This window comes from Canis lupus, chromosome 12 (assembly GCF_003254725.2).
Source record: "Canis lupus dingo isolate Sandy chromosome 12, ASM325472v2, whole genome shotgun sequence".
Lineage (NCBI taxonomy): Eukaryota > Metazoa > Chordata > Mammalia > Carnivora > Canidae > Canis > Canis lupus.
The window spans coordinates 59,501,253-59,528,154 of NC_064254.1; the positions used below are offsets into that span (position 1 = coordinate 59,501,253).

Here is a 26,902-nt window from a genome sequence, read left to right on the forward strand (position 1 = left end):
AATTTTCACAGAAAAGGAGAAACCGAGAAGCCTGCAATTTACGTTTACGGGAACTTTTTTTTTTTTTTTTTTTTTTTTTTTTTTTTGCACAACCTTAGTTTCAGCTTCAATGAGATGCACATTCAGATGGAAAACTTTAGGGAATAGTTAATGGCCAAAATGAATTTCCCTTAATATCCCCACTGAATTGTCAACTTGCTAGCATAGGACTATCTCAATAACAGCTAAATTAGAAGTGCAATTGAATGAGATGTCAGTACAGAAGTACAAACTGATGAAACTTTCTATTTAAACTCAATTTTCAATAGTCTGCTAAGTCCTTAAGTCTTCAGAGCTATCAGTTTGGTAAAAAAAAAAATAAAAATAGATCATATCCATGATTGTGTAGCTCATTCTCATTTGTATCACGTCAGTCCCTTAAGAGAACTTTGTTTTAAACAGTCACTTTCTGCTTTCATACCTGGTGTTCTCTGGCTTTTTCCTTAATTGCCTTCTCAAAGTGCATTCCTGACTGGGAGAAGTCATGGCACCATTTGGGGATCTGAGATATTTTAGAATCCACAGTAATGATGTCAGAGGGGAAGGCTTCATGGATATAAGCAGGTTTTTCCAGAATTTCTTTCTTTCTCTCCCTCTCTCTCTCTCTCTCTCTCTCTCTCAGTTAGTTCGCAATCTGGAGGGGCCTAGAAAATTTCTATCAGCTCACTGAGGGTCCAGTGAAATTAATGAGGTAATGAGGTTCTGGTTCCAGCCAGAGGCAAAGCTGACACCACAGCCTAGACCTCTACCACTCTCCTCATTTAGCCACCTGTCAGGTGACTAATTGTTCATTTTATATCTCTACCTCTGAATTTTAGCTTTTCTTATTGGTCCTTCTCTATGCTTTTGTTTTTTTTCTTCTTTAACCCATTGAGGCTGATTATTTCTTATTTCACTTAAATTCATATTACTGTTTTTCTTCATGTTTTTCTCTTTCAAGACATTTTGGCCCTTCCATTTCAAAATACCTGCCGAGGGAATGAGTGAATGGAATGAAATGACATCAGAATAGCTGTGGTAGTGCAGTGTCTAGGAATATGTATATAATGCTCTTTTTGGCTGGTATTTTCTTGGATGGTGCTCAGTTTTACACTGTGTGAAGGGTAAACTGTGAGACTAGAGAATACAAGCTTGTCTTTAGCACTGCTTAAAGGAAAAGTCTTTTCACTGGGGCTCATTATCCCATAGCCTACTTTACTTAAAGGTATTTTTTAGTTTGAATTCAGTCCCTTGTTTTTTCTGTTAAGGGCTAATGTGCATTTGACCTACATTTTCCCTTTAACATTATTTAATATTTTCTTTTATTAAACTAAAAGCTGTTTTCAAGTTGAGCAAAATCACAAGTTGCTCCTATAAGCCACAAAATTAGTGGCTTTAAACAACACAAATTTATTACCTCCCAGTGGTATAAGTCAGATGACTGAGTGGGTTCAAGTTGGAAAGAATGCCATTTTAACAATACTGAATCTTCTATTCCATGAACACAGAATATATCTCCATTTGTTTAAACTTTCTTGGTTTCTTTCACCAGTTATGTAGTTTTCTGCATATAAATCCTGCACATATTTTCCTTTTCGATCTAAACAGAAGTATTTAATCTTTTTGATGTTAATGTGAATGGCATTGTTTTAAATTTAAAGTTCTAATTATTGGGGCACCTGGGTGGCTCAGTCAATTGAGCATCCACTCTTCGTTTTGGCTCAGGTCATGATCTCAGGGTCATAGGATGGAGCCCCACCTCAGACTCTGGTCAGCTCTGAATCTGAGATTCTCTCTCCCTCTCCCTCACTCTCTTCTCCCACTCTGCCCTTGCCCCTGCTCATTCAGCTCTCTTGCTCTCTCTCAAATCAATCAATCAATAAAATCTTTAAAAATTATTATTCTTTGCTATAGAGGAAAGCAATTGACTTTTATGTATTTACCTTGTATCATGTGACAATAAAATTGCTTGTTAATTTCCAGAGGTTTTTTGTTGATTCTTTGGAATTTTCTACATAGACAATCATGCCATCTACAAAGATAGTTTTCGTCTTTCTAGTCTTTAGACATTTTATTTTTCTTGCCTTATTTCACTATTTATGACTTATAGTCTAATATCAAATAGAAGTAGTGAAAGGGGACATTTTTGCTTTTTTCCTAATCTCAGAGAGAAAACATTCAGTTCCTCACAATTAGTTATGATGTTAGCTTTAGGTATTTTTGGTAGATATTCTATATCAAGTTGAGGAAATTATGCTTTATTCCTAGTTTGCTGAGAGTTTTTAATCACAAATAGTTTTGGATTTTGTCAAATGCTTTTTCTATAGCAATTGTTATGATCATGTGATTTTTCCTGCTTAGCCTGTTGATATAGTAAATACATTAATTGATTTTCTAATGTTGAACCAGCCTGAATAAATCCTACCTGGTTTTTGTTATAATTGATGATTGGATTTTAATAGTGTTGAGGATTTTTGTATCTTTGCTCATAAGAGATACTTGGCTATAGTTATTTTTTTTCTGGTAATGCTTCTGGCTTTTTTGTTTTGGTTTTACATTAATAATTTTTATTGTGACAAAATGTGTATAACATAATATTGATCATATTAACCACTAAAGTGTGCATTTCAGTGAAATTAAATACATTCATAATACTTTATAACAATCACCAGTATCTATAAAAACTTTTGATCATCCCTGAAAAAAATTTCTGTACTCATTAAGCAATAGTTCTCCCCTTCTTTCTCTGTCTAGCCCCTGGCAACCTCTATTGTACTCTGTCTCTGTAAGTTTGTCTGTTCTTGGTACTTCATCTGTACTGTCATTTTATGTACAATATTTGTTCTCTTCTGGCTAACTTTCTAGGCATGATGTTTTCATAGTCCATACATGTAATAGAATATATCCCAAAGTCATTCTTTATGGCTGAATAATAATTTCACTATTCAATATTTCATTATATAGTGTATATTATATGAGCACATTTTGTTTCCCATTATCTGTTGATGGACACTTGAGTTGTTTGCACATTTTGCCTATTTTGAACAATTCTGCTATAAGTATTTATGTACAAATATCTGTACAAGATCCTTATTTCAGTTCTTTTGGGTGTATATCTAGGAATAGCATTGCTAAGCCATATGGTAGTTCTATCTACCTTTTGAAAAATCACTATTTTTTACAGTGGCTGCATGATTTTATATCCTCACCAACAATGCACAAAGGCTCTAATTTCTCTATATGCTCATCAACATTTTTATTTTCTGTTTGTTTAATAATAACCATCCTAAAGATATGAAATGAGATCTGATTGTAGTTACAATTTGTATTACCCTAATAACTAGTGATTTTGAGTATCTTTTCATGTACTTATTGGCCATTTGCTTTGAAAAATGTCTATTCAAGTTCTTTGCTCATTTTTTTTTATTTTTTTTAATTTATTTATGATAGTCACAGAGAGAGAGAGAGAGAGAGAGAGAGAGGCAGAGACATAGGCAGAGGGAGAAGCAGGCTCCATGCACTGGGAGCCCGATGTGGGATTCGATCCCAGGTTTCCAGGATTGCGCCCTGGGCCAAAGGCAGGCGCCAAACCGCTGCACCACCCAGGGATCCCTCTTTGCTCATTTTTAAATTGAATTGCTTATTGTTGTTGTTGTTTAAGACTTATTTATATATTCTGGATATAAATCCCCTATTAGATATAGAATTTGCAAATACTTTCTCCTGTTCAGCAAATTGTCTTTTCTTTTCTTGGTAGTATTCTTTGATACACAAAAATTATTAATTTTGGTGAAATAGTTTATATATTTTTTTTCTTTTGTTGCATATACTTTTGATGTTATATCCTTAAAGTCATTGCCAAATCTGTCACTGAAGATTTCCTCCAGTATATATGGATAAAAATATAGTGGTCATATATTCATTAATAGAATCAAGCATTTGGAACTGGAAATATCAGTGATATACTAAAATTCCTTCACCTTGAGAAAAAGGTAATTTTGACATATGATCTTCCAAAAAAGTTGTTTTCTTTAGTGTGTTTACCATCTCTTTGTGGTCTCTTATATTTGGATTTCTTCCTCTTATTTTCTACTTAGCCTATCAGACTATTGGCTCTACTCTATAAATTCATTCAAAATAAATAGTATTATTTTGCATATTTTATAGCCTTATGATATGATGTCATATGTGTGATATTAAAATCTATAACACTTCATGTTTCTGTAGCTTACCTATTATGTAAACTTGGTATGTCACTTAGGTCTCAGTTTACCATTTAGAAACTTAATATTTTCTTCATGTTAAAAATGAAAGAATAGGTATCTTGGCTATTAAAGACTAAGTTCTACTTACAAAGATGAAACTAAAGATATATGTATCAATATGTAGATTAATTAATGGACTGTTCTCCAAAACAGATAGTTTCAATTCATTGGTAGATCTCATCAGCCTATGAGAGATCTCTAAACTTAGTATCAAATATCTACCATAGATTCTCTTGTCTCTCTGACTCATGAAAGAAATATTTGCATTTTAAAAATATATGACTTTCCCCTTGAATGAGAATTCGAATTCTTTGTTTCATAGCTAATTTTTCAATCAACAGGAAACATTTAATTATCTTTCTAAATATTCAATACAATTATTCAAACTGCAATACAAATTGAAGAAGGTGAAAACACTGAACATTTACAATCGAGGAAATATGATGAATTAGGTGAGAAAAGTTCATGTATTAAGTGAGGAAATGTAATAAAATATCAATATTCAATTTCTCTCCATTGATTAGATATTAATGATAGGAAATTTTAATAAAACTTTTATTTATTTTTGTAATTAGCAAATCATTCACCTGAAAGATGAGGTAGTATATTTTTTCTTAAATAACAATAACTTGAAAAGTGGTGCCTTTGGTTTGTTTTACAATCTGTATGTCTTATCTTAAGCCTGGAACACTATTCTATGTAATGAATAATCAGTTATGGTCAGACATGTCAAAATATAGCTGAAGGCTGGAAGAGAGTATTCTCTGGAGTGAGACTAAAATGTGCACTTCATGGTGGACTTTGGGACCTGAGTTTTTAAGGAAAGGGACACAAGCAAAAGTCTAATTGAACTTTGGAACAGATCAAATTATTGGTATCAATTAGAAACTAGCTATCAAAGTAAAGTGTGAAAGCAAGGAATCGTAGTCAGAAATAAATCTGTACTTGGGACAGTAGGGCCAAAGGTATGGACAGGGTTAGGGATAGATTCTGAAGTTAGAATACACTGAATGAAGTAAGGCTGGAAATCTTGATAGGCCAATCAAGATTTGATAGGCATAGGAAATGTTAATAATCCAAAAGCACAAAGATTTTAACCTAAATTTTCTAAAAGTTTTATACTTTGATAAAGCCATTCCTGAGTTGTTAAACTTTTAAGAGACTGGGGGAAGAATTACATCTCAAAGGGACAGAGAGAGAATTTTCAATTATAAGCTATATAAAGTAAATTCTTTAAGTAAGGGATACAGGAGACTAAGGCCCAATCCTCATCACAAGTAACCCTGCTTAATCCTCATCACTTATTTAACCCACTTCTCACCCAGCTCCCCTCTGGTAACCATCTTAACTGGCCTCATAGTGTTGCTTATTCCAGCCTATGGACCGAGAAGCAGTTGGTGACTCTCTTGATTTTTTCCTTTGTCTTAGCTAAGTACTGGGTGGAATGCTGAATACTGATCCCTGTACTTGAGTCCTTTCCCCATATTCAGAGTATTTAATATTTAAGGGTAACTGAATTTTATTTTCATCAAGTCCTAAAAAATGCATATATTAGATTCATTGTGTCATCTGTTCCCAGGTATGTTTTCTTATCACATTTAACAGAATTTAGTTATATCTATTTGAATGTTCATCTTGGGAAAAAAATAAAAGGATAGTGCTTGACTGCATGAAGCTTGTCTACAGTTTAGGAAGGCTGAGGGAAATTGAGACCACCTTGGTAATAATTCCAACTCTTTTTCTTTTGGTTACAGGTCCCTTCAGATTCTGTATTTCTTTTTGAGTCATGTTGATAGTTTGTGTCTTTCTAAGAATTTGTCCATCTTATCTAAGTTATCTAAATTTTGGAATACAATTATTCATTTTATTGCCTCATCATTCTTTTCATTTCCTGATTTATTTTAGGAAATAAGATAAATCTGGTCCCTATTTCTCTCAAAGCACAAGTTGATGATTTTTAATGACTGATTTAATGGTTTGTTTTATTCGTGTTTCTCCTTCATTTTGATTCAGTTTTAGTAAGTTCTTTTTCTAGAAAACTATTTTGTTCACAGTCTCACATTTATTTAAGTCATTAATAGTATTGTTTATACTTAAATTTTTTCTTTATTTGTAGTTCTGACACTTTTATCATTGTTAATATTATCTTTTCTTGATAAATTCTGTCATAAATTTGTCCATTTCCTTAGACTTTTCAAAAAAGCTGTATTTTGGCTCCATCGATTCTATTTTATCTTTATTTTCTATTTTATAGCATTTAGCATCATATTTATTTCATTTTTTATATGTTCTTTGAATTAGTCTATTGTTATTTTTCTAACTTTAAATGCTTAACTCAATAATTTTCATTCTAACTTGTTTTTCTAAGTAATTAGGTGATTACTAACCCTCTCAGGAACACTAGACTCCACACTATGATTTTGCTGTCTTGTAAGTTCATTATCATATTTTTCAGATATCATCAATTTCCAGTACAATTTCTTTCTTTTTTTGCTCATAAATTATGTAAGGCTGTTGTTACTTTTTAATTTACAGTATCTTTCTCATCCGATACTTGCTGTTCACTCATTCTTCCAAGTTCATTCCTCCTGGGAGTTTCTCCTTCCTACAGAATTAGATATCCTAACTCTTCTGTACCCATCAGTCTCCTGGTCACCAATGTAATTTCTCTGGTTTAAGTAGTTTTGCACAGATATTAAGACCTGCATCTATGTGCAAACACTTTCATCTTCCACTGTGCCTCAGTGCTTGACTTCCTCTCCTCATTCCAATCTTTTTGGTTACTGGTTTCCATTATTCCTGTTCTTATTCTGCATGTTCTCTTATGGGCATAAAGTTATTCTTTTGACTGCCTTAAATCTCACTCCCACTCTTCTTTTTCCCTTTGCACAAATGAACAATCCTAGGATGCCCTACCAACAGGTAGGAGATAGGTTTGTCAGAGGTCAGCTGTTATCAACTTTCCAGGAATTTTCCAGTTCTGTGGATTTCTCTTTTAACATCTCTTATCTTTCTTTCTAAGTTTTTGTTTAAATTCCAGTTAGTTAACATACAATGTAATATTAGTTTCAGGTGTACAATTTAGTGATTCACCACTTACATACAAAACCCAGTGCTCATCACAAGTACGCTTCTTAATCCCCATCACCTATTTAACCCATCTTCCCACCCAGCTCCCCTCTGGTAACCATCTCAACTGGCCTCATAGTGTTGTTTATTCCAGTCTATGGAATGAGAAGCAGTGGTGCCTCTCTTGATTTTTTCCTTTGTCTTAGCTAAGTACTGAGTGGAATGCTGCTGAATATTGATCCCTGTTCTTGAGTCCTTCTCCCATCTTCAGAGTATTTAATATTTAAGAGTAACTGAGGTTTATTTTCAAGTCCTAAAAAATGCATATATTAGATTCATTGTGTCATCTGTTCCCAGGTATGTTTTCTTATCACATTTAACAGAATTTAGTTATATCTATTTGAATGATAATCTCAGGAAAAAAAAATAAAAGGCTAGTCCTTGATTCCTTTACTCCAGCAAGCTTGAGTAATTCTGCTGCCAAAAGCTTTTAAATTTTACTCCTAATTACAAACCATATGCTGAAAAATCACTCTCACAGAGCAAGATCTGTGAGACCCTCCTTTGGTTCAGTACCAACCTATTGGGTTTTCCTCCAGACTTCCTCATCAACAGAGAAGGTATTGATTGCCATGTGCTTATGGTTACCCAAGGCACTACCTTGGCAAGAGAGCTGAAGCCAATTCTGGGTCATAATTCAGTTCTATCTACCTCAAATTAAATTGACTCCATCTAGGAGTTTATTTTCAATGGCCTGCAAACAAAGCAACAGAAAGTGCATCCACATCTTTGCTACTGAGACTTAATGTGAGATATACAGTGAAACTATAGTTATTTGGTATGGTCACCCATTATTGCTACTTGGTATATAGAATTTGGCACTACTGTGCAGGTTGTGAGTAGATTATGGTCAGCCACATGCCTATTCCTTGTTAGCAACAGCTACACTTAACACAGAGGTCCTAATCTGTGAGTAGAATACAGGTTTTCACTTTCAGTCAGATAGGTTCACAGAAGCTTTTGGCCTTTATTCCATATTCTTTGTCTTGGTATAGCTCAATCTCTAAACCCTCAAAATCAGGACTTGGGTGAATAAGGAATTACAGAGCATGGTCAGCAAAGGCTAAGGTGAAGCTCACACTAGACTATTTTCATGTTCTTACAATCTGTTTAGTGTCCACTCAGAGCTCTAGGAAAACATGGGAAGCTGGGAGTGAGTTGAGCTGGGAATTTAATCATCAAATGAGTTTCTCCTGATTTTCCTGGCTTTCCTCAAAATAGAGTTAGATTATTAAGAGTTCAGTAGTCTGGGTACAGTTTTTCTTTAAATATTTTATATATTTATTTGAGAAAGAGAGCAAAGTCAGGGGTAGTGGAGGGGAGAAGCAGACTCCCCACTGAGCAGGGAGCCCAATGCAGGGCTCAATCCTAGGATCCTGAGATCATTACCTGAGCCAAAGGCAGATGCTTAACTGACTTAGCCATCCAGGAAACCCCCCAGGGAACAGCTCTTCCAGAGCTAAGGTTACTGCTCAGCCTCCAATAATTTTTATTTCTTTATAATTGGCAGGGCACTGCCAACTGGTGTTAGCTGGTAACTTTCCAGCACTGATGCTCATTCTGTACTTGAACACTCTGTGCCCAACATATTTGAAAAAAGTTGGGAATAAGTTGGAACTGGTGATTTCAAATCTATCCTTCTAAAATTCTTCAGTAGTTTAAGAACTGGTTATTCATGTTTTTTCTAAGTCCTGCAGAAAATAATTATTTTATCTAATTAAAGCAATACTTCTGGCTAATTGGTATCCCTAATTACCTTTTTTGCTAATCAATGAAAAGTGGCAGTTGTCCCTGAAATACCTTGGACTTTATTTTAAATTGATAGAATCCCACAGATCACAGGACATAAATTCTTTGTGCTTGCTTGAAAAGCATGAGTATTTTCCTAATTATTCTGGAGAGGAAAGAGAGGGAGACTGGTGAAGATAATGGAAAGGGAGAAAGATTGTGTGTGTGAGAGAGAGAGATGTGAGGGAGAGGGCAGACAAAGCAATTGGATTCCAGGAAACTGGAGAAAAGAACAAAAGTAGGAAAGTCCCAAGATGGGTGATTTTTAGTTCCTAAGAGTGCCCCAGGTAGGGGGCAAAGACCTCAGAAGTCTGCATAGTGATCTAAGTTTGCAGGGCTCTGAGCACAGGAACTCACTGCTTCTACATCTGACAAACAAAGCTGTCAGATCTGAATGGGCCACACTCCCTGGGAAAAAGAGGTTTCAAAGATCAGCCAGGTTCAGTCCCTGGAGAGGACTGTGGGAAGCCCTGGTATGATGTAAGTTGCTGGAAACTTTGCGTATCTCTGTTTGTTGGGGGTGGGGGTGGGGGGGAGGGAGAGGGGGTAACAACAACAACAAAAAAAGAGTAGAAACACTAGTGAAAATTTAGTTAATTTAAAGAAAAAAAAAAAAGAAGACAAAGGTCCCAATTCTTGCATCCTTGAGATTTTCGTCCAGATTCCTATCTGCTAAGGAATGGCAAAATTTATGTACTAGAAATGAGCACAGGAACAGCTGAGACTAGTATCTTTATAAATCAGGCCTACTTGATTATTGGCTGGCAATAAGTGAATTGCTAATTCCTAAAATGTGTTCCTCAACCTCTCGGTATTTTAGTTAGCTCTGAACATCATTGATGACACAATGTTTTATCAATTACACTCAAATTTCATTAAAATCTCTCTATCCTCAAACAACATTTTGAGGATCAACTTGGCAATATATATTAAGGTTGAAAATGCAAATGGACAAAAAATATCTAAGAACCAAAAATGCCACATCTATGCATATACTCTACAGAAACACCTGAATATATGCAGAGGAGATAGATACAACTGTGCTCACTGTTTCCCCACCAAAAAGCTGGGGAAATTTTTAATATCCATTAGTAAGAGAGTGAATAAATAAACTGTGGTCTACTTATAAAGTGATATATATATATATATCATGGTCAGTTCAAATTAATGAACTGGCTCCTAATGTACCAATACGGACAGATCTCAAGAGTGTAATAATTGAGTGGAAAAAGCAAGTTGCACAGTGATACCATTTACCTTAAACTTTTTATTTTTATTTATTTATTTTTTTTAAATTTTTTTTTAAACTTTTATTTATTTATGATAGGCACACAGTGAGAGAGAGAGAGGCAGAGACACAGGCAGAGGGAGAAGCAGGCTCCATGCACCAGGAGCCCGACGTGGGATTCGATCCCGGGTCTCCAGGACCGTGCCCTGGGCCAAAGGCAGGCGCCAAACCGCTGCGCCACCCAGGGATCCCTACCTTAAACTTTTTAAATGCACAAAACCATACTAATGTTAGATTATTGGATATGTAAAAATTATTAAAAATAAAAACCTCAAATGGATAGGATATAGAAAAATTCCATGAGAGCTTCCCTCTAGTGAGAGAAAGAAGTGCACCTATGGATTGAATACCAAGGGGCCACAGCTGTATCAGAAATGCTTTGTTAAATTTGAAAAAAATGCTGGCAAATAACACAAAATGTCAACATTTGTTATTTATTATTTCTGGATGGTCCATTAGTGTTTGTTATAATATTTTCTGCCCTTTATTTTGGAATTTTACATAGTTTTTTAAAAAGTTATTCCTCTTCCCCCACTCAGAGCAATTCAATATAAGATTTCTAATAAGTCCTTAAATTCTGCTTAGATATTAACTAATCATCTTTCATCTATCTTCAAATATCCTTTGCTAAATGTGCATGTAGACAACTAACAAACTAGAGTCACCTAAATGTTCTAGCAGAAGCAACAGGCTCCATGCTGCATGTGTGAAGGAGAGGGGGAGAAGGGCCAAAAAGAGGAGAGATGGAATCTCATCAGGCTCATCCGGAAGGCTTCTCAGAGGTGGGGCCATTTGTAATGGACTTTATTGAAATGCTGTTCATTCTTCGAGTAGAATATTCCAGGGAACAGAGATAGGGAAATTGTACCATGCACTCGGAGAGCAATAAAATATCTGGCAACCCCTGAGAGAAGAATTCTCACAGGGATGTCTGTGAAGTAAGGCTCAAAGTAAGGCTGGGATCAGATCTTGGTAGAGTGCTAAATGCTATCAGCCATCAGCACTAAGGAGTTTACATAATATTGTAAAAGTAATAAGAAACCACAGAGTTTTCTAAGGAAGTGAATGATATGATTTAGCCTGTATTTGGTAGATAGCTCTGAAAAAAAAATTAGAGTTAAACTACAATACAACCTCAAATCTGGCAAACAAATCAGAAGGACACATTAGAGATGAAGGACTACATCTAACCTACAAGATAGTCTTAACCTACAAGGACTAGGTCAGAGATGAAGAGGGCTGAGCAACAGGTACATTTATAAAATGAATCAAAAGGGAACAAGGTGGCAAAAGGCAGATATTGTGAGTGGATCATCTAAGGCCGGGAGCTGAGGGAGAGGAGCCAGCAAAGGCAACTGTGTACCAGCCACTGAGAGGTAAGAAGAAATTGAGAAATAAATTTGCAATCAGTGTAGGAGAGGATTTCTAGGAAAGGATGTTAGTGTCAAATGTTTCATGACCTTAGGGTAGATAAGGTTTCAGCTGATGATCTCCAAGCGAGCAGCTCTAGTCTAGTCATGGGGGAAGAAGGCATGTTCCATGGTAATGACCGAATGAGACCAATGGCTCATTGTAGAAGTGTAACGACAAAGAGGAGAGACTTAGAGTAGTAGCTTCAGAAGAAAGAAAACTAATTCACAATTGTATCTGAAGTTTGTTTTCAGATCTATTATATAATATATGCCTTTCAGATATATAACATACAGAGCATCAGACTTAAGATGGGTTCTTTGGGAGCTTTTAATAAAGGGAAGCATGGCAGTGTTCTGACTTTTAGCAAAGGCAAGAGACCAATGAAATATCTCATTATGAATTATGCTATTCATTTCATTTATCATTTATACCCAATACTGGATTGAAAGAAGCTTTCATAAGGGATTGTATAAGCGTGAAATTCAGGAGTTTGAACAAAAAACAAAGCGTTTTTATACGAGAGTATCATTGTTTGTTTTTCTTTGCTGAATGAGGTTTCCCCACGAAACCTTGAGGAAATCGAGTCATGTTTTGGTTACCTCTTTTGGGAAGACAAAATGAAGTGTTAATGAGAGTTCTTTGAATCTCTAAAGGCTTTATAATACCTTATATGAATTAAGAGAAGGCAGGCTGTCCAGGGAAATCACTGATTAAATTGCATGCTGTGCAGGAGTGCTTGGGGAGTACTGAGATGGCCAGAAATAGAACTGTTCCTCAAACTTTCTAGACAGACCAGGTGCCACCCAATACAGGACTAGGTTTTCTCTGGGCACAGCTGGCTGTGGGTGGATGAGTTGTGCCCACCCAAGCTGTGAATTGAAAACCAATTTCTCTAAAATTGCCTTAGTTAGAAAGTATTCTCTGCCTCCTTCACCCACCAGTTAGCTATAGGCACTGGATGTTTTCAGTTTCTGGAACCAGTGAGGACAGTGAGGGTACTCTGCCATTCTTTTGTATCTGATCCATCTCCATTTATAGTATTTTATACTTTATTTTTTTAAAGACTTCATTCATTTGTTAGAGAGAGAGAGAGAGAAAGAGAACAAGCAGGGGAAGCAGCAGGCAGAGGGCGAGGGAGAAGCAGACTCCCTGCCGAGCAGGGAGCCCATGCATGTCTCCATCCCAGGACCCCAGGATCAGGACTTGAGCTGAAGGCAGATGCTCAACCACTGAGCCATCCAGGTGCCCCTATTTTATACTGCATCAAACACATTCATTTAACCCTGGAAGCAGTAATTCTAATCTCTGTTTTACAGAAGAGAGAGGGAACAAAGGCTGAAAGGTGAGTTCTCCTAACTGCTGAAAAGTGTTGGGTGCACTCAGCCCACAGGGAAAATGTTGCCCCTTTACTGTTTTCGATTTGAGATTGTCAGTGGAATTATTTGGGTCCTCCATACACTTCTTTCAGTCATCCCACCCAAGAAAGAGCATGATAGTTTGGTCAAAGTTTGGAGAACTCAGTGGTCTTCAGACAAATGGAAATAGGTCTCTGTGGCCATGGGTAGAAACAAGCTGTCTGTGTTCCTGATGCCTAGGTTCTTAGGAAAGGGGTTGCTAATGTCTTTGTTGTCATACATACACGTTGGTGAGTGGGGAAGGCCAGTCATTCCCACCCTCCATTGCAGAAGCTGTGTGAGAGGTGGTTAAAGATGCATCCACAGCACCTGGATTCAAATCCCAAATCTTCACTTTTCTACAGTACCTTTGCTCATAGTTGTAAAGAAAAATCCACACAAGAGCTACCACAGAGGGCAGTGGCCCTCATAGTGGCTATGCTCCCTAGGATTTGCAAGGGCAGTCATTAGAGCAGAGAAAAAATAAGTAGATCTTTTATTTATATTACTATTCAAATAAAAAGTTAAGCTTTTCTAATAATCGGTGTATGGATTAAGACTGGTTCCCATACCAGTTGGCATCTTAGCCAATAAAACTAGATCCTTGAAGCATCCTGAAGAAAAAATGGAAGTTTCTCAGCCTGGAGGTGTAGGCAATGCTGCCCTCACTCATTTGATTTTAGTATCTGGTGACAAAAGTATATTATACTTACTATTTGTTGCCAACAAGGTAATTATTCTCATAAAAGCAAGACCCGGAAAAACAATTTTTAAATGCCTTATAATAAGAGGTAGAATGACTTTGAAAATCTGTTCCACACTGAGGTTTGCCGTTTGTCTTGTGGCAAAATATTTAAAATAATTGCTAAAATTTCGAAGTTATATGTTTTTATTTCGTAAGAAGATGAATATTTTAAATTTACTAAATACTTTTGTGAGGGAAACGGATTTCAACAATATGCTATCTAGAAGATATTAAAAAAAATTCCCCCTAAGTCTGTCTCTCTCAAAGGTAAAGGTGACATTTAAGCAATAAGTGAGAAAGTAAATGCTACATTAAAGTCTCTTCTGCAGAGAGAGCATTTCAAAAGTAGATATTTGGAAATGTTTCCATTGCTATGTAATTTTATTGCTGAAAATAATATGTCACCTATAAACACTCTTGCACTTACAAACTCTATGTACTTAAAAAACTCAGAAACTAAATTTCCTAACCGTTTTTTTAAAAACCCGAAGTTATACAGTGAATTTTGAACTAATTTATTTTAAAAATCAGAAAAATTGGGGCAGAGAGGGGGTGAAGTCAGAAAAATTGCCTTATAATTTATTTATAAGACCAACTGATTAATATTAGGGAAGGTGGAAATTTGCTATCTGAATTTTGGCAAATATCTTTGTGTGATTGATAGGTGGGACTGAAACATCAGTTTCATGATTTTGTAAGCATAGCCAGTGATATACTTCTATTTTTAAAAAAGATTTTATTTATTCATGAGAGACACATAGAGAGAGGCAGAGACACAGGCAGAGGGAGAAGCAGGCTCCTCACAGGGAGCACAATGTGGGATTCAATCCCCAGACCAGGATCATGCCCTGAGCCGAAGGGATGCTCAACCACTGAGCCACCCAGGTGTCCCGATACACTTCTATTTGAAACTAGGTATATTTTCCAGCTATCTTTCCAATTATGATTTCAAGTAAAATCATGTATTCAAATAAATTGGACTTAAAATCAGAACTTTAAAAGCTGAATCACAAAGTTTAAGCCAAAGTTTCAAAAAATAATAAAACAACTTCTACCACATTTATTATAAACAATATTGTAGAAGCAAAAATATCTTGCCCCGTTAATTAAAAGAATATTTAAAGTTATGTTTTATTTAATATTTATGTTATGTTTTAAAATTTGTCCTGTTATAAAGATGTAGATCTACGTATATTGAGAGTGAAAGTTCAAAATCTTTTAACTATTGGGCATAACTAACCAGAAATTTTGTCCTATTCTCCTTAAACATTGCAGGGGATGCCTGTGGGGCTCAGTTCATTAATGACCTACTCTTGATTTTGGTTTGGGTCATGATCTCAGAGTGGTGGAATCGAGCCCCTCATGGGGCTCAGTGGGTAGTCTGCTTGATATTCTCTCTCTCTCTCTCTCTCCCCCTCATCTACTGCCTCCCTCAAATAAATAAATAAATAAATAAATAAACAAATAAATAAATCTTAAAAAGAAAAAAAGAATGTTGGCAGGCCCTGGTAGTGTTGAGGATGCATTTAGAGATGGGTACAAGATTAGATCATTTTTCTATAGGGTCATCATAGTGTAGCTATGCTGACTCTTGCTCCCAGAAGCTCATGTTAGTGATCACTCCTCTTTTCAACTTCCTGATGTCATGATTCCTCTCTGACCATACTTTCTTCCAGCTATTGGTGCATTTATTCATGGGTTCTCCCCAGTTGCAGTAATTATGTGTCCTTCCTATGTTAATCCCTAAATGCCTGTTGTTCTTCGCTGTTTCTTTGATCTTTCTTCTTGAAGATTCCCCAAGCTGCTTCAAAACTTATGTCACAAGTTCTAGTTTGACAATCCTCCCTTGTGTTGATGCAGCAGTTCCAGCAGTGTTACTTACACACTCATTAACTACCTTATCAGTCAAAAATCCTTTGCCAGGAAACAAAGTAAATGACAGGAGCAGGGATAACAGCAGAGAAACAGTGTAGGTTGTAGAACTCACTCAATTTAGGGTAGGCTGTAGGAAATTCACTGGCTGAGTCTGTAGCTCAAGAGAGTACAGAACAATCTGTCATGCGAGTTCTAAATAACTATAAAAGCCCTTTTTATTAACATGAATTCAAAACTAGAAAAGTCAGTTGGACTGATCCAGCCTGCCAGTGAATTGCACTCTTCATACAAAAATCCCTCAACTGAGCTTTCTTTCTAGTTCTCCCAGAACAGGGGACAAACCTTCTTGTAGTCAGTAGCAAAAGCATGGATACAGAAACCTAGATTTCTCTAGGGTCGAGACCATCTCACAAGTCACAGGTTTTTGTTTGTTTTTTCTCTCCTTTCATCTTAGTTCATCCCCTACATTTGCAGCTCAAGGGTACGTATACAGTAGAGCTCTAAGATATACTTGTTAAACTGTGGGTTGAAGTTGGCTGGTGAAATGGAGCAGTGAAGCTTGTAATGCAAGATTGCAAATATTGACTGCCAAATAATTTAATGTTATTTTTGGTTTTGCATATGACTATATCTGACACTTCTATAATATATACATTTTAAGAGCATATATTAAATTATTCTGTGAAAACATAATTCAGAGGAAGTTGGAAAAAAAATCAACTTCAGTTTCTTACCACAGTGCTTTTAAGAGCCTTTAACCTCTTTCTCTCTTAGTGCCGAGTTCAGATCTCTAAAGTTTTTTTTTTTTTTTAATTTTTATTTATTTATGATAGTCACATACAGAGAGAGAGAGAGAGAGAGAGGCAGAGACACAGGCAGAGGGAGAAGCAGGCTCCATGCACCAGGAGCCTGATGTGGGATTCGATCCCGGGTCTCCAGGATCGCGCCCTGGGCCAAAGGCAGGCGCCAAACCGCTGCGCCACCCAGGGATCCCCAGATCTCTAAAGTTGATGTACTTTGAGCAGAGCTCAAAGAACTCTCTAAATCCTGCCTCAATTTACTGATTTCTCTGGAAGGAAAATCATTTATGTCTGTCCCTCCCCTTTACTCCCTACCACTCCTCATCTCCTTCCCACTAGAGCTAAGCTATTTTATTGGAAGAATATTTTCCTTCCCTTCCAGGCCTTTGTGAAAATCATAAAGAAGAACATAAACATTTACTGAAAAAGTCAACAGTAGTTATTAAATATAGTCTCTAAAGTATTAAAATTGGAACTCTCTTGAGAATTTAGTTAAGAGAAATCATGAAAAAATGAAGTTCCAGACTGGTATCTTTTCCCTGGCTCCTCTACATTTTGGGTTTAAACACTAAATTGAGAGGTCTGATTCATGGAAATCCAAACAACTAAACTGACTAAATTTCATGGAGGCTTCCAAGGCCCTAGTGTATTCTCTTCTACTAATGTAAACCCAACTTATACTGTTTATTGCTTATTCTCCCATTTTAAAATGTAAGGGGATTATCCTCCCTCCCAACCATATATCCCCCCAAGATCATCATATTGAAAGAATGATAAAGATAGCACACGGCACCTTTATTATATTTCCTTACAGCAAAATACTCATGTCTCTTAAAGAATATTATTTTGTGCTAAAGAATATTATTTCCTAGACCGGTTTTTCCCAATTATTTTCAGTTTCTATAGCTAATCCTGGATTTAATTTAAAGAGAGGTGAGAATTGACATATTTTTAGTTAGTAGTCTAAACATGTCAATTTAAGTGAGGTTCAGAGAACCAAGGTATTTATTATGCTTCTTGGGAGGAGAAATGGTTCTGATAGCAGATTTCAGGTGCTTACAGGAAGAACGCAGCTTCAGGCATGCACATACAGGCCAAATACTGTGATTCAGTGGTGCCAAAATGCACTGGAAAGATTTGATAACATTTTTATTAAAAGCAATGGGAAGAAAACATGCAAAATATGGTACATTGAAGAAACCTTTTTTCCCCTTCTCATAAAGGATATAAAATGAGAATACATTAATGGGGAAGACTCCAGACAACTTAGAAATAAATTATGGAACTACATAGTTTGGTTCATTTTAACTCTCATCTGAAAATATATTTCCCATAACTTCTTGGGCTTCTCTCCCTCCTTTTCTTTATCTGTGAAGCACCATGTTTTCTCTGGTTTCTTTGCAAAAAAAACTGATTTGATATTCTCTCTCAAAAGAACATTCTATGACTTTAGAAGAACATGAAGAGTTCATAATAATAATAATAATTTTAATAAATCAGTACTCAATTTGAGAGGAAATCTAGGGACAATTTCTGAAGAAAGTAAAGTATTTGAAAATTGAGAGAAGAATTTTTTTTTGGCTTGATTAAGAAAGAGTTTCGTGTTTACGGTTCATTCACATAGAGGTAAAAGATTGATGTTAGTTGCCTTTGTTCTTAGTGTGTATGTATGTGAGTGAGTGTGTGTGTGTGTGTGTGTGTGTGTGTGCATTATTGACATTACTCTGCTAACCTGCCTGAGTCTTCAACTCACTTGATCCTCTACAGTCTAAGAAGGGGTATACCATAAGAGTATGCTCATTTAAATGTCTTTATCTAATTAGCGATAGGAACCTCCAGATAGATCTTTTTCTGTCCTTGAGTATTGAATATTACATTTGTTTTTCTGCTTCACCCAAAATGCATACAATACATAGTAGCAACATCATGAAGTTCCTTTTCTTTCAAAGCCACAATTATATATCTCCAGTGAAGTGAGGCTCAGGAGACCTTCTTCACACTAATCTCAACAAACTGCTGTCCTTATACCAATTGCTCTCTTTCTTGCACTTGCAGAATCACAGCTGGGTCTCCTTATGAAAGAGAGCACATAATAATTGCACTAAATATGCATTAAATTACTTTGCAAAATGATAGTGGCATCCATTATAAATCCTGTGTTTGAGAAGTTTAATCAGCTATTTAAATTTTCATCAGGATGCAAGTCGACATGCGAGTTCTTGGCCAAAGGCATTCTATTTACCACATAAATATTTGTTGATTAAGAAAAGCACAGGACCCTACACTCTCCTAGGGTTTCAGAGGCACACAAGCATTTCTCAGGAGCAATAAATAAAAACATGAAATTTTAAAAATCAAACTTGAATTTTGATACATTGTTTAGCTGGCAACTACATTTCCTGTGAATAATATGCCACTTCACAGTGATTTAATATTAATATTCCTCAGGAAATCAAGTTTAGGAGGGTAGAATTAGAGAACATAGAAATTCTAGTACTTGTATTTTTTAAAAAACAAAGCTAATAAATGCAAACTATTTGCTGATTATATCACAAGGTTTTATTTTAGTTTTTTCTACATTAAACTTTTGTACATCAGAGCACTTATACCAAAATAAAAAAGAATAGAGTATTTGAGTTTGTGGTATTTTATTTTCTCATTTTCCCCCATATTTACTTATCTGAGTTATATCCAGGGTATAGATCTATATTGATTAGCTTCAGAAAACAGAGTTGGTACATTTTCTCTCTGTTGGGCTCCATAGAAGGGATCAAGGCAAAAGTGACTTCTTGTCTTCATCACAGCAAGTGCTCTGTTTATGGAACACTGGGTATCACACAAGTACTAGGAGAAAGAGCAAGAGGAATTGAAGGAAGGAGGATTCGAAGGGAGTTGTGGTTGCCTTGAACTTGGTTCAGACTGTCTGGTTCCTAGATAACTGGGTAAAAATTTTAAAACTTTTTTCTGGTATAATTTATTACTCTGAAGTGAGGGGCAGGAATGGTGATCATCCATAGAAAATATAAATGAGACTGCCCATTGGGGGGAAAAAAAAGAAAAAGCAACATATTTGGATATTGTGGTTTTGCACTTTGAGTGGGAGTTTTTAATTCTCAGTTATTATTGTACCTCTAATATCTAGCAATTACTGTGACAGGTCTAAAATGGTAAAGCTGAAAAAGACAATAGAAAATAATTTAGGCAAATCTCTCTTTCCCTTTGTAAGAGATAGCCTCATAGAAGTCACATGATACCTTGTCGATTCTATTTAATTGTATCCACCATTTAAATTCAAGTATAAAAAGAACTTTTCTGCTTTGTTACTATACTTACCTGTAACCTAGAATGGTGTCTGGAACATAGCAGCACACACAAATGTTTATTGAATGACAGGGTGAATGAATGAGTGAATGTGTGCTTAAGAGACTGATGGAATGAAGTGAGGACACATTTGTTTAAGCCAGGAAGCATACTGTGTTTGCAGGAGCTTCCGCCAAGTAGAACAAAACTACTGAATTCAATTGTTAGGGCTACTGTTGCTAAGTGAGAGATTTGAGTGGAGAAGATATTGCTTATTATGTTTATGGATGGTTGCTTGAAGCTCTTCTTGGAAGACGTCACTACTAACAGGAATGGATATCTACATAATTTAAAAATTGCAGCAGCCAATACATTTTTCCATTATTTATACATAGAGATTTCCCCTTGTTTTTTAAATAAAAATCTTTTGCCGTAATTGCCCTGCAAATTACCTGTAACACTGAGTCTTACTTAAAGCTTTGGCTCTAAAAATCTGAAATGTTGGTCTATCTGCCATTGCTAACCAGGCATATGACCCAAGACAAATAACCTTGCTTCACTGTCCTCAATTCCTCCATCTAAGGACCACAGTTAGGCTGTTCTAGGACAGCTTATAGGTACCTTCTAAAGTAATAGCCTGTGAATTTACATTCTGATATCTACCTTGACTGCTGCTCGCAGCCCACAGTATATGGCAATCTAACACTTCAGTGCATTTTAGAAGTGTGTCTCCTGCTTTCCTTTGCTTTTTAGTGGCTTACCATTGCCACACCTTGGCCCTCCCCTACCAGAGAATTGACTTAGGTAGAACTTTCATGTCTCGGAGCAGTGTTTTGGACACCCATACTTCAGTCACTGAAGCCACCTGGTGAGACAAATTAACTATGGGACTAGTGACTCTGTCATTCCATTTAGCATCAGTAGGACTCATAAGGAAGTCATGACAGTACTCAAGAAGTTTCAAAGAAGATATCTGTAAGTTCATTATCTCAAAGCTACATGGAACCTGCTGTGTATGTGTGTATGTACTTGTTGAATGTATGTGTATGTATGAGCCTTCACCAGCACGAAAGAAGCTATGATCATGAGATAGAAAACCATCAGTCCTTTCATAAATACAAACACCCTTAAAAGTAAAATGAGAGCAAGATTTTCAGAACCACAATAGTACCAATTAGTTCGCAAAGCATCTCACTAGTTGGATGAGAAAAAGATTAACTCAGAAATCTAGTATGTTCTCTAGGGTGAGAGAAGTTTTGTATATTTACAGTATCTTTAATCCTGCTATGTGCTTCTCTATACTGTAGGATAATGGCTCTGCTACCAAAATCTTTCCCGATTTTGAGCCTCACTTTCTTTTTCTTCTTTTCATTCATTTCATCTTAATCATATACTTGTAAAGCTTCTTAACACTTTCTCTTTTCAATGAATTTAATCAACTTTTTTCTCTAAGTGTTTGAAAGATAATTATAAAAACTCTACTCATTTAAATAATTTTAAGTTAATCATATACTGTACCCTTTCTCTCTCTCTCTCTCTTTCTCTCTACCCCCTCCCTCTTTCCCTCCCTCCTTCTCTCATAATATTGAGGAGTGTGAGATTCCCCTGGCAAGGATGTGAAGTTTATCTGGTTAATCTGAACAGCTGTTTATCTGGTATTTGGAAGCTCACTGGAGCATATCCAGTTTTCAAGGTAAATAAATTTACTCCTTTCCCTCAAAATTGTTAGATATTTTCAGTTTTCAAGCTCAATGTCTTTGCCAGCTCTCCTCATCTTGTCTTATAAACTCACCATCAACTGCAAACTTATATAGGTATGGAGTGTGTCATGCTCCTGGGATATAAAGGGCAAAGATATTAAAAATATTATCTCAGACTTTAGGGGAAAGAAAGATAATAAATATGGATATATTTTTTAAAAACTATACACTGGTAGCATATCCTAAATGTCAGATAAGTGAGGGAAATAATACTTACTATAGGAGTTTAGAAGTCGGAGCTGGGGCAGGTAGGTATTCCAACAGAGTAGGGCAATGGTCTTCTATGCTTCAATCCCATATTTTAAGACCTGGTTGTTTTTGAAGTGATTTATGGTACATAGTGAAATATGTACCACCAAAGGATCCACAGATGGAATTCATAAATGAAAAGAACATCCTGAAATGGTATGGGAAGCTCTGTTTTTATGCCCTTTTTCATGGGGGAGCCAGCTTTTCTTCTTTTCATGGCTGAGGCTCCTGACTCTCAAGGTAAGCTGCCTTCTGCCTAATGCCTTTGGCCAGTCTGCTTCTTCAGTGTTTTGCCTCCACTCTGACTTAGCCTCCTATCAATCTGTCTTCCTGTATTGTGAATCTGTGGGTAAATTCTTGTTTTATGTCAAGTTCTTAGTGATCAAGCCACCATTGGGCTACTGTGGTTGAGGCCCTACTATCCCAGACCTCCCAGAGAATGAATTTTATATCTTTAACCCAACGTCTCAGAACTGGTTTTCTAATATCTGTTGCAAGATTTCTAAATGCTATTTATCTCCCTGCCTTTTTTTTTTTTTTTGCTATTATTAAATACCCTGGTATAAATTGATGCCTTGAATTTCAGACAAGGTAGAGAATCTTAGACTACTAGTCACTAGTCATGTTTTGTCCCTATGTGTTTTTATTCCCCCTGATTAGCTCCTTTCCAAATTTCATATCTATCCTTGGACCCACAATCTCATGCTTTAAATTATTAATAATATCCTAAATACCTGTCATTGTCCAACCTTTCAGGACCCAACACTTATCTAACCCTTGACAGGAATTATGTATAATCCTGAATTTTTTAAAAGCTCTCAAACTTGAGCAAAGTCTTATAAGACCTAATACAAATTGAGGTGGGTAGCAGGAAATTATTGAGAAATAGAGAAAGCATCCTAGTAAAAGGCAAGAAAATTAATTTCAGCCAATTTAGGGAGGTTGAACTCCTCTAGCATGTTTAGGAAGGAAAAGGTAACTATGTGAAATAATAATATCCTAATTTGTATAGTGGCTTTGATAGGAATAAAGAATTTTTATACTTTTGTTTATAATATCTTCTGAATTGGAACTTCTAGATTTTAAAAATTTCTCAAAATCTTTAGAGATCCTTGGCAATGTTGGTTTCTCAGAATCATCATTCACAACTTTTATTGAGTTTCTTTTTGTAGATGATTTAAAACTAGGTGTGTCTTTTATGCAAGAATAATCTTCACGGTGTTTAGCATCCAATAAGTTCTTGCACTGTTTTCATCATCACATTAAAATATTTTGTGGCCATCATACGGTAGAACACCAAGATTTCAAACTAAATCTTGTTTTTTTTTAACTAATATGCATTGTTAATAATCTGAAATTATCATACCGGTAATTTTCTACAATGCTGTAAAATATTATCACAAAGAAACCATTTTATTTGGCAGTTTTATATCTCAAAATGTGTTTTTGTTATTTAAAATATGGATATTTCAGTTTTGAGCTACAGTGCCATGTGATGTTCTCATCTTATAAAATTATTATTAACAGCACAAGCCCTGACTTTTAATTTATGGTGGGTTTAGCTTATAATTTTTAAAGTACTTTTATGACTAAAAGCTATTTTTCAGTGATAATTAAAATTATATTAAGTGAATCCTGTAAAATGTAACACCATAAACTGCTACAGTGGTGTTAATATGATAAATCTCAAAAGCAATGAATGTCATTAGCACTTTAAACACATGGAAAACAAACATGAAGGAAAATACAGAAGAAACATAATGGTAGCCCTTCGAGTTTGAAATGATCAGCAATAGTGGTGATTTATAAGTTTAGTGTCTTCTGAGACTCTTGCAAGGGGGTTAAAGGTTCTAAATCATGCCGCTTATTTTATTAGAAGTGGAAGAACATGAAAAAGATTACATGAAAATATTTGCCTTTAAAGAAAAACAGAAAAGCTATGAATTGGTAAACTGAACATTTAACTGCAAACGAGAAGGAAAGAAAAAAAATGTGAGAGAAACACAGTAGGTCTTTCATAAATAAATATTGATTTTGTGAGTCTCCAACTCGTGCTTCAGACTATCTCTAAGCTCCCTTAGTAATTCCATTATAGGTCCACCTTGATATTATAGTCCAAAGAACCCATAGAACATGAGGACAACACTGAAGTCCTTTGAGACCCAGATTGTCCTTTGAAGAGAAAGAACTAAGGCACCAAGGTTAGTATAGCAGCATAGATCAGAACCACATAAGGATGTCCTAAAATAGTCCACCTCTCCCTAGGGTCAGGAACGAGGTCCAGCCCCAAAGGAGATCACATCTCTAACATACTTATGTTCACCAAATTGTGTCTAAGAAGGCCTTGAACACACAGCCTACAGGGCTTTATACACAAAATAATATTTTTCTCTTCTAAAATCAAAATGTGAGGTTATTTTTATATCCTCGCCCTCTTACAGATAACATTGACAAGGAATCAGTCATAATTTTAAAGTCTGCTTAAAGCTAGGGAAAGAACAAATGCTCCTATTTGAGTATAATTCTGTTAAATTAAATTTTACCTTATTAATGTACAGTACCATATGTATAATAAAAAAATGCAATAACAGATTTTCAATTTGCAACTTCTTAATTTAGTCTGTCCTCATATACGTTTCTTTCCCTTGAAAATTTGGTTCAAAAAGTGCTTCATCAACACAGAGAATTTCAGTTTTAGTAGATGTAGATTTTGAAGCAATTTTGTGGTGGAAAATTAGGGAGGAAGTGAGACTTGGGAGAGAAAAGGAGCCTGGGGGAAGGGCAGGGAGAAATCAGGGGTGGAGGATAGTCTGGTTGCCTCTCCCTAGTATCACAGTATCGTGTCCCACACTCTGAATAAGAAGAAAAGAAAATAGTAACTCTTAGAAACATACTAGAATTGTCTCCAGTACCTTCAACTATGAGAAATAAATTATCATCTGGAATAGTGCCTTAGTGTACTCTGGATATAATACCAAAATACCCCCCCACCACAAAATGGGGGGATTAAACAACAGAAATTTATTTCTCACAGTTCTGGAGGCTGGGTAGTCTAAGATAAAAGTGTCAGCCAATTAGGTTCCTGATGAAGATTTTCTTCCTGGCTTGCAGAAGGCCATCTTCTGTATACCCACAAGGCAAGTGGAGGGGGTAAGGGGAGAAGAGGGAGAAGGAAAGAAGAGGAGAAGAGGGAGAGGGAAAGGATGACTCTGTGAAACTTACGTCTTTTCTTGTAAGGGCACTAATTCCATTGTGGGGGCTCCACCCTCCTGACCTAATTACCTCCCAAAGGCCCCATCTTCAAATACCATTACACTGGGGAATAAGACGCAGTATATGAATTTGGGGGTGGAGGTGGCACACTTCAGTCCATAGAAGATAGGGTAAGTTTTTTTCTTACTTTTTTTTTGTTGTTTGTTTTGTTTTTTCTTTTTGGTTTATTTTTTTGGTCAAGGCAGAAGATAAAAACAGAGATTGACTAGTCCATCACATGTGGAAGCACCTAACACCACACACTCCAGGAAGGGGGCATAACAATAGATAAAGCAATAGTGGTCAGCAATGTATGATAGAGGGTTTTGCAATGCTGATTTAAGGGAGAAATAAAAAAATGAGGGGATCCCTGGGTGGCGCAGTGGTTTGGCGCCTGCCTTTGGCCCAGGGCGCGATCCTGGGGTCCCGGGATCGAATCCCACGTCGGGCTCCCAGTGCATGGAGCCTGCTTCTCCCTCTGCCTGTGTCTCTGGCTCTGTCTCTCCTTCTCTCTCTCAAGAATAAATAAATAAAATCTTAAAAAAAAATCCTTTGTGAAAAAAAAATGAAGCAAAGAACAAATAACTCTAAACCTTCTCTGTTAGGTAGGAAGCTGTTAAAAAGTATCTGAGGTGGGGATCCCTGGATGGCTCAGTGGTTTAGTGCCTGCCTTTGGCCCAGGGCATGATCCTGGAGTCCTGGAATCGAGTCCCATGTCAGGCTACCTGCATGGAGCCTGCTTCTCCCTCTGCCTGTGTCTCTGCCTCTCTCTCTCTCTCTCTCTCTTTCTCTATCTCTCCCCCTCTCTCTCTGTCTATCATGAATAAATAAAAGACATGTTTTTTAAAAAAGTACCTGAGGTTTTCACAGAGCCAGGTCCACATCTTGCTGTGTTCTAATTTATACTGGCTTTGGTTAGGTTCACAGATGAAGCTAATTCTAAATAACTCTGTCTGGTCTTTGGGGCATATTCAAGGTGTGGGAATTAGGCCTTGATAAGATCCACTTTTCTGTAATACACTGAAAAAGTTACAAGATTACCCCAATTTTGTTGTTGTCATCATCTTTTCCCCCTTCATCTCATATGTCAAGTATACAAATTATTTTGGTTTTCTTGGATCTCTAGAAGTAGAATTCAACAATGTGAGTCATAAGAGAAGAAAGGTATCAAAAACTATAAGATACTACACTCCTCTTCAGTATATTATTAAGCTGTAACAAAATAAAGACATGTTATAAGTCACTTAGTAAAAAAAAATGGGAACAGAATATCCAGAAGTAGCCCTAGTAAAGAAGAAACAGAAAATAAAAACTAAGTATTAGTTACTCATGTAAACATATTTAATCCATTCTTGCTATTCCATTTAATCAACTTTATTTTTCTTTTATTTTGGTTAAGGTAAAAATATTTATAGGGCTTTCACAGGTCTTTTTGTGTCATTAATTCCCTAAACCCATTTCCACTGAGTCCTAAATTCCTCAATAGAGATTTTTGTTTACAGCAAAGTATTTCAAGAACATAGCAGAAGCTGGGGAAGGACTACTCATTCATTCCTAGAGTGTTGTATTTAAGATTAAGAGACCCATACTGATTCTGACTTCTTTTCATGACTATGGGGAAGATCC

General features: G+C 36.1%; 1 protein-coding gene across 1 annotated transcript in view; it reads left to right on the plus strand.

The window, feature by feature from the left end:
• GRIK2 (glutamate ionotropic receptor kainate type subunit 2) overlaps window positions 1–26,902 on the plus strand; it is a 1,069,280-nt gene that overhangs the window by 355,158 nt on the left and 687,220 nt on the right. Inside the window, 1 exon segment of the mRNA XM_049092419.1 lies at window positions 21,606–21,708. The gene's annotated coding sequence lies outside the window, so the exon portion shown is untranslated.